The 8,356-nt window shown below is 40.2% G+C and overlaps 1 pseudogene; it reads right to left on the bottom strand.

The window, feature by feature from the left end:
* The window catches only part of LOC127483491 (complement component 1 Q subcomponent-binding protein, mitochondrial-like), a 63,719-nt pseudogene extending 61,331 nt beyond the window's left edge, over positions 1–2,388 (bottom strand).
* Between the last annotated feature and the right edge of the window lie 5,968 nt (positions 2,389–8,356).

Raw genomic sequence — 8,356 nt, forward strand, 5'->3', positions numbered from 1 at the left:
AAGGTGAAATCATTCAATGAAAAACTGATCATAATTATTTTAAACTCTTTAGCTTTGCACGCATGGGCCCTCCTTGACATGGAGCTCTGCATGCCCTAACTCTGCTGCCTTATCGCCAGCCTCTGCCTGCCGTGCAACATAGAAACATTTGTAGTCCCCAGCCCGGCTGTGCCTGTTCTGAAGTCTGGACTGTGAATGCTGCTGCTTCTTGAGAGAGCCATCACAGAGTGACCTTGTCTGAGCTCCCAGTCTCCTGGAGAAACCTGCATCTGGTGCCCAGCACCAGAATGAAAAGAAACACATATTCTACAGACATTAAAATGTTAACGGAAATTAGGAACAACTTTATGACAATAAATTTGGCAACCAACATAAAATGGACAAAGGCCTTGAAAGACACAAACTACCAAAGTTCAGGGAGAACTAGTTAGCCTGAAAAGCACCACATCTGGTAAAGTAATTCAATTTGAAGTTTAAAAACTTTCTGATAAGGAAAACCCCAGACCTGAATAGCCTCATTAATGAAATCTATGACAACTTCAAAAAAGAAACAATACCAATTCTACTAAACTCTTCCAAAAAACTGAAAGTAAGGAATATTTCTGAATTCATTCCAAGAACACAGCCTTATGCTAGTTTCAAAGCCAGCAAAATGATTATTAAAAATGAGACATAAAACCAATTTCCCTAATGAAAATGCATGAAAAAATCCTTGACTAAATTTAGGAAATTGAATCCACTAACATGTAAAAAGTAAAATCAGTAATGATCAAGTAAGATTTACTCAAGGAATTCAAGGTTAGTTTAATGTATGAAAATCAACAAATGACATAGCATAACAGCAGTATTTGGCAAGACCCAACATAGAATTCTTGATTTAGAAAATGAAAAACTTGGGGCCAATGCTGTAGATTAACAGATAAAGCCACTACCTGCAATGCTGTCATCCTATATGGGCACCAATTTGAGTCCTGGCTGCTCCACTTGTAATCCAGCTCCCTGTTAATGACCTAGGAAAAGCAACAGAAGATGGCCCAAGTACATGGGACCCAGCCACCCACATGGGAGACTAGGATGGAGTTCCTGGCTCCTGGCTTCAAATTGGCTTGGCTCCAGCCATTGCAGCCATTTGGAGAGTGAGCCAGTGGATGGATGGGAAGATCTCTCTCTCTCTGTAAATCTGCCTTTCAAATAAAAAAAAAAAAAAACTTTCAGCAAAGTAGGACCAGAAGGAAGTTTTTCCAACCTGATAAAAACATCTATAATAGCACATAGGACTAATCAAATCAGAGAATTATAGGATGTTAGGGAAATGAGGAAAATGGAGTATGTTCATATATCATCCAAATAGCACCACATAAATTTTATATATTGTGTGTATGTGTATATGGTGTGCATATACAATAGCAAAGTGGGATGGTAGATAGTGCTCATTTAAAATTAGAATAGAGACGGAATATTGTATTTACCTTGTACTATTTCCCTGTACGTGAAGTGAGATACACACACACACACACACACACAAAATAGCTTCACTTTTCTGGATATATGTAAGCTAGACATTTCAACTACCTAATTAAATGCACACACACACACACACACACACATCTGGTTCACAGGTCAGAATCATTAGGGAAAAGAAGCATCACTGGAGAATAACCTTTGGTGTGTGCAGCAGGCATGGAATAGGAATAGTGTTACAGTTACGACATTGTGGACAAAGCTAAAAAAAAATGACCTAAGGCCCAGTCCAAGGAATCTGTGTTGAGTGTACAATGGGTGTCCTTCCACTCGGACCCGCCAGCAACCTGAAAGCTAACTTCCCTGACAGGAAATGTCCCTCTCAACCTCCTCTTGTCCAATCTCATCCTCCAGGTTGTGGCAGTCCAGCACAGAGGCCTTCTTGCCATCATTCTTTGGAACTTTGGAGTTGATGTTAATTCAGGCTTCTGTTCCTCAGCCTTCTGTCCTTGTGAGGGCGCCTCCTCACCATCAAAGTTAGCAGAACATTAATGCTGAGAGTGAGAGTCATCTTTCTCCCAGACGCTTTCTTCACGAGATGAGCTCGCTTCCAGCTCCCGGCCTCTAGACATCTTGGGGTGGCATTTGCGCTTCTGGATTTTGTTCTTGATCTCATTGGTAAGAGGTCCACAAAGGCTTTGTCTCCTTAGGCATGGAGCACGCTGTACCTGCAGCCGTGATCCCCTGCCCGTGAGGCCACAGGAGTCCGGCCACCACACCGACCCCACACACGTGCTGAGCAGCCTAAAGGGCCAGGCAAAAGGCTGGAGCATGAACTGCAGCAGCTTCCGGAGCTGGAGCCGAGATGCTGAGGCCTGCGACAGCAGAGCCCAGGGCATGGGGCACGCAGAGAGGCAGAGGAAGCATTCCCAGAAGGTGGAAGACACGCAGACACAGAGGACAACTCTGACCAAAGCCCAGTACGTCCTTTACTGCTCACAAAGTTTCAGTAGCACCATGGTGCGGGTGTTTACAGAGTCTCTGACTCTCTGCCATGGAATCCCACAAATCACAGTCTCTGGTGAAGAACTCACTGCACTGTGAAGGAAATATATAAGTAGACTCAGGAACATAGGGTCCACTGGTCTAACTATGTGCTCCACCAACTGAAAGTTGTCTGCCTTATATAGCACTGGAATGTTTTGTTGAAGAGTGACCAAAGTACCAGCTTAGAAGCAATGCTTTGTAGAAATTACATAACCAGGATACAGTATATGCACTTGATTAAAGAGCATCAATATGGTGGTGTTTCCAACTGCAAGAATACATGAGTCAGGAAATCAAGGAGTGAATTTAACTTCACTCTTAAGGACCCACTGATGAATTTTGGGATTCTCATACTCATAACTGCAGGCTAGAGGTCCCAGTATTCAAAGGAGCATACTCTTGCCATTGAATCCATTATAGATTCCACAGAACTACAAAAGGTGGCTGCCCCCTGGGTGCTTTGGACTTATTGTAGCCAGGACCAATGGGCAAGAAGAGGAATTACCAAGACGGCAGGGCATTTGATTTTGATTATCACCAGCTAATCATATAATCACTCACTAGTTAAGGTGAGGAACACAGTTGGAACCTGGACAATTCACTTAGGATGATCCACTGCTTTAACCAGTTAGAACTGTGAATGTGTAACAGCCCTGGTGTCAGAAAGATACTACTCCCTGGAGGTCAGACCACTTAGTAATGAGGGCTTGGATTCACTATCAGTTAAACCACCATGATCTGATGGCTGAAGGTGGGGAGAAGTTTGAATGGATGGTAAACAAGGAAGATGATGAACCTTAGTCTTAGCCGAATACCAACTACAGCAATAGGGCCTGTGTTTCCTTTTTCATGCTACCCTCCTTTGCCTAGGTTTCCCCTCAAGAGAAGAGGCCTCTAACAAGAGGAGCTTCTCCCTGAACATAGAGATAGTCACGGAACTATCTAGTGGAGAGGGGTATTGAGGCAGCCATAGGTTTATTACTCAAGTCTGCAGTTCACAAACCTACCACTGTAACCTAGGCTCCACTCTAGGGCACCATCTTCGTGTACTGCTGCCAGACAATGAATGATCCAATGGGATGTGGTGGGATTACTGAAGCCCGATCATTTTGTCCCTCCTGTGGGACTCTTCCAACATGTAATTTCACTCTGGAGCTTCCCAGAACTACACTGTTTGAGGCTCTTCATACTCCATGTTTCTTTGTTTCCATCTCCCATAACAAGACTCAGCTTGTGTGAAACCCTGAGACTCTCTCCTCTCCCCTGTACCCTCCACAAGCACCACCCCCATAGATCCCTTGTACTTCTAATTCTATCTTGGCATCTGTTTCAAAAAGTATAATCGACTATACCTGTCTCTCAATTCTGGGTTTTGGATATGCTGTTTTCTCCACCAATGTTATCTATTCTCCCTTCCCTTGGCTGGTTTCCACGTTGACACTTTGCTCACAGACAACAGACACCAGCTTAGACATCACCTTCTTCAATAAAGCCTCCCTGATATACCCTAAAATCTATGTTGAATGTTCAAGGAGCAATTTCCTTGCCACCTTTTGCACTCCCATCTTGCCCTCATCCCTCTGCTGTGTAATTTCTTTTTGTCCAATCTCCTCTAAACCATAAATGCCAGGATGGAAGGATATGTACTTCTTCTTTATACCAGTGCTTCACAATACTTGGTATTTTTTGAAGACTCCATAAATACTTGTTGAATGAAGAACAAGATATGAAGCAAAAGAATGAAAACCATAGAAACCGATCAAGAGGGAACCCAGAGAGCAAGGACGGAAGTGGAATTTAGATGAATCCTACTAACTGAAAAAAACACTTTTCAAGCACTTTTATAAGGCACCCTGTAGTCTCAGAAATGAGCAGGGGGAAGATCACTAAGAACATTGACCTAACTCAGACACAGATCTTCAGATCGTTAGAGTCTGGCCATGGCATTCCCTTCACTGTCAACTTTGTCACTTATTGATGAGTTGGGGATAAGGCTACCACCACACATGGAGAAGTCACCCGAGCCAGATGATACCAAACACAATAACTACTCCTTTATTTTGGTCACTGCGAGGAATCATTCTGTGTAGGAACAGGGGGTGGCATTAGCTCAGATGCACAGAGATCTTACATCTGCCAGCTGAAAAGAGCGTAAAAGGAAGGTACTCTAGGGAGTCACCCTCAAGACCTCTGGTTTGGCCTTCAAATGTTCTGGACTCACACTCTTTCCTATCATTGTGGCCCAAGAGTCCAAGTTTTATATTCCAGATTCCATATTTGTATCTAACGCTGGTGGAGTTACTGACTCATGACTTCTCTACTTGACTTTTCTCTCAAGGTATGATATCACTATGGTTGTAACCCTTTTGTGTTCCAATGATTTCTCTGTCCATCTTCACCTTGAGTGAAGACAGTCTACTCTTGCCCACAGGAAACCCAACTTTCATCCTCATAATTATAGAAGCCACATTATTTGGTGCTAAAAATATCATCATTGTAATAACATTTATTTGAAAAATTTATCATCCAGAAGCCATGAGAATTGCATCCATTTTTCAGAGTAATAAAAAGACATGCATGAGTACTTGGAAAAGTCTGCAAAATCAACAGTAATTTGAAGGTAGTTATTATGAAACCATCAGAAGCTGGTGTCACTTCAATTAGACACCAGAAGTTGACATGCCCAGGAATGCAGCTTATGCAGTAGAGTTTGGTCTTTATGTATCAGTTTCAAAAATCCTTAAATTCTCAGAGGTAGGTTAGGTTTTTTTTAAAGAATTTCACAATGTAGAATGCTTTTCTAATAAATTCTTACTTATGGATCCATGCTCCTTCCCCAACAAGGAAGCTGGGTATGTTTGTTAGGAGGCTATACAACCCATGAAACCAAATAGGTGGCAGAAGAACCTGAGACAGCTGTGCTTCCTCACGGTGAAGGCCAAGGTCTGGGAAAGGATGTCTCAGTAGAGCTTCCAAGCCCCCGGTCTTCAAGAGTAGGCATTACAATCATGTCTGGGTTGGAGGTAGGGAACCAGGGACTTAAAGGAGAGGAATAACAGGTTTAAAAGGACAAGTAAGAGGAGGATCAGAAAATATTAGAGTCAGTAAGTTACAGCCCTCAGCCAGATCCAGATGTCAGTTTATGGTATTGCAGTAGCCACTGCAGAGAGAGGTTAGTGAACTACATTTAACATGTGTGCATTGTATTTTATTTAATGTTTAAGCTCTTTAATTCTTTGTGTCTATGAAATGTCACAGTCAGAAAATCCAGATGGACTGTATTAATCAGAGCACATAATTTTAGTGGTAGACATGCCTATTCCCAAAGCCTGGATATTTTCCTAGATCCTTTGCAATGCCTTGTCTCGAGGTAAGAAATATGGTTGGCTCAGCGGCATTTGTTAATTTATGTAAGAAGGAAAATGAATCACATATAAACATATGGAAATACCCAAATGCCAATTTTTTTTTAGGTTACCTCTTTGCGTCCTCATTTTCCTTTTGGTCTCGGATTTATGCTATCAACTTTTAACATTAAACAGACTCCTTGCTTGTAGTTAGTTTTCAAATATATACATACACACATCCATGGATATGTTTAAATTTATATTTACATATGTATATATTTCAGACTAAGTAAAATTAGTGTTTTCTTTGGACAGAAAACTAACAAAGGACGGGAAATCCTTACTTTAGGATATTACAGTTAAGGGTTAGGAACATTTAAGCAGGAGTTACTGCCATCCAGAGGCAGAAAGCCATGAACTGCCATATCCCATTACAGTTTTACTATAAAGGAAGTAAGCCAAGAAAAATGTGTAGGTTGTTGCAGTTTTGCTCATTAAATCATCAAAGAATGGAAAACTAATACCACCGCTTGAGCGTCACTGGGCCTGTGGTTGTTCTGCCGTCATGAATGACGGCATCTACATCGCATTCTTCAAAGCTAGTGGTACTGAAGGAGCTTGCAGCTTTCTGTGATCTGAAGCTAACTGTTTCCATAGACTCCTCCACGTCCAAAAGTGTAAAACAGCTTGCAAATGAACTCTTCTGTATTTCTTTGAAAATAACTTTGTTTTGTTTTGAACGGTTGTGACACCTTGATGGAGACGCTGAAGTTAATGGTCTCTATTGGCTGATGAAGGTAGCCCTTCATAGGTAAAATATAGTATTTCCTGGCTGTGGAAGGATATCCAACATGTCAGACAGTGCTCAGCATTTGAAAGTAGGCTTCCAACAAGCATACAGTAGCAAAAATACTTAAAATCGTGATAGTTTGCACACCTGAAAAGTACACTAAGATTCTACCAAGTGCATTCCTTACTATATGAGAGAACTTTAAAAAGTCCATGGAAAATGGAACTAAAATATACTTACTTTGGTGCAAAAAAATAATATCTGTGCATAGTTTTCCATAATTCTACTTTCTGTGAACTTTTTGAAGATACCGTCATACAGGATGCAATATAAAGTGTTGTTTTGGGAGTCCCTCATGTGATGCCACTGTTGGACTGCATAAGTACTGGTGTCTCTAGGCTGTCCCAAAGGCCAAATCTCCCCCAGCAACAAATAAATACATTAGTTCTGCAGTTTTTCCTTAATTTCTTAATTATATTTTTAGAATCTAAATTCCTAACCTTCATCAATTTAAGTTTTCAACAAGAACAAATAATAATGTCTAAGTTCATTTGTTATTCAGACATTGTACATATTCATGACAGGTATAAGTGTAACTATTTTGAATACTTTTGAAAATTTTGCATATATATATACATACACAGACATACACACACACTGAAAGATAAATCAAGTGAAAATACAATCTCTTTGTTGACTAACTCTACTTCAATTTTCTATCCAACTTCCATCCACCCTCAAGATTTCAGTGACACATTTTGAATCAAATAAAATAATGGACAGTTAGTTAGGAAAACATTAAATAACTATTTTCATTCTACCAAAAGTATTTTTTGTGTATATTAGGATGGTATTTGGAAGTCTATACCCAAATGCACTAATGGAGAGATAGAACTGGTTCCACACATGAGTAATATAAATAGCTTTAGCTTTCAAAAAGAACACAAAATCAGCAAGCCCTGCATTTCTGTAGTTATACTGTGCTGTGATCCCTGGCGTAAACCCTCTCCAACTTCTGCTTTGTCAGTTTCCTTCCTTCAGACTTCTTGTATGAACAGGGTTATCAGTGCCCTCTACTGGTTTGCTGCCTTAAGTCAAAAAAGAGGAAAAGAGGATGAGAGTCATCTTATCCAATTCTGGGAAATTGTACCCTCTTGATTAGGTAGGTAGGTAGGTAGGTAGAGAGAGAGAGAGAGAGAGAGAGAGAGAAAGGAAGTTAATTAGTTAGGAAGTTTGTCTATGTTGATATCATATACTTGCTTGCTTCCTTGTTGATTGACTAAACTATTTACTCCAGAAAGTATTGATGAGATGGCTTGTTTCTGAAGAGCTCCAAATCACTGTCTTATTTGGCACCAGGAAAGGAGGTAACAACATACAATAAGGATAAAAATTTGCAAATAAATTGCAAAAAATATTCATTTATTTTATATAAATGCAGTCAACTATAAAGGTAATATATAAAAATATAATTGGTACTTTGAGATACAATGACTTTGAACAGCACTTGTCTTGACTGTTAAGGAAAAATTTTTTTAATATTGGTTGCTGAACTCTTGACTTAGTATAGGGTTGATCTTATGTGTATAAAGTTAATTGAAAATAGATCTTAGTAAAAAATAAGAATGGGAATAGGAGAGGGAGGAGGAAGAAGGGTGGGAGTGCAGGTGGGAAGAATCACTATGTTCCTAAATTTGTCTTTATGAAATGC

The sequence above is a fragment of the Oryctolagus cuniculus genome, chromosome 13, assembly GCF_051225735.1.
Source record: "Oryctolagus cuniculus isolate XC-2025 breed Fujian yellow rabbit chromosome 13, ASM5122573v1, whole genome shotgun sequence".
NCBI classification, from domain to species: Eukaryota; Metazoa; Chordata; class Mammalia; order Lagomorpha; family Leporidae; genus Oryctolagus; species Oryctolagus cuniculus.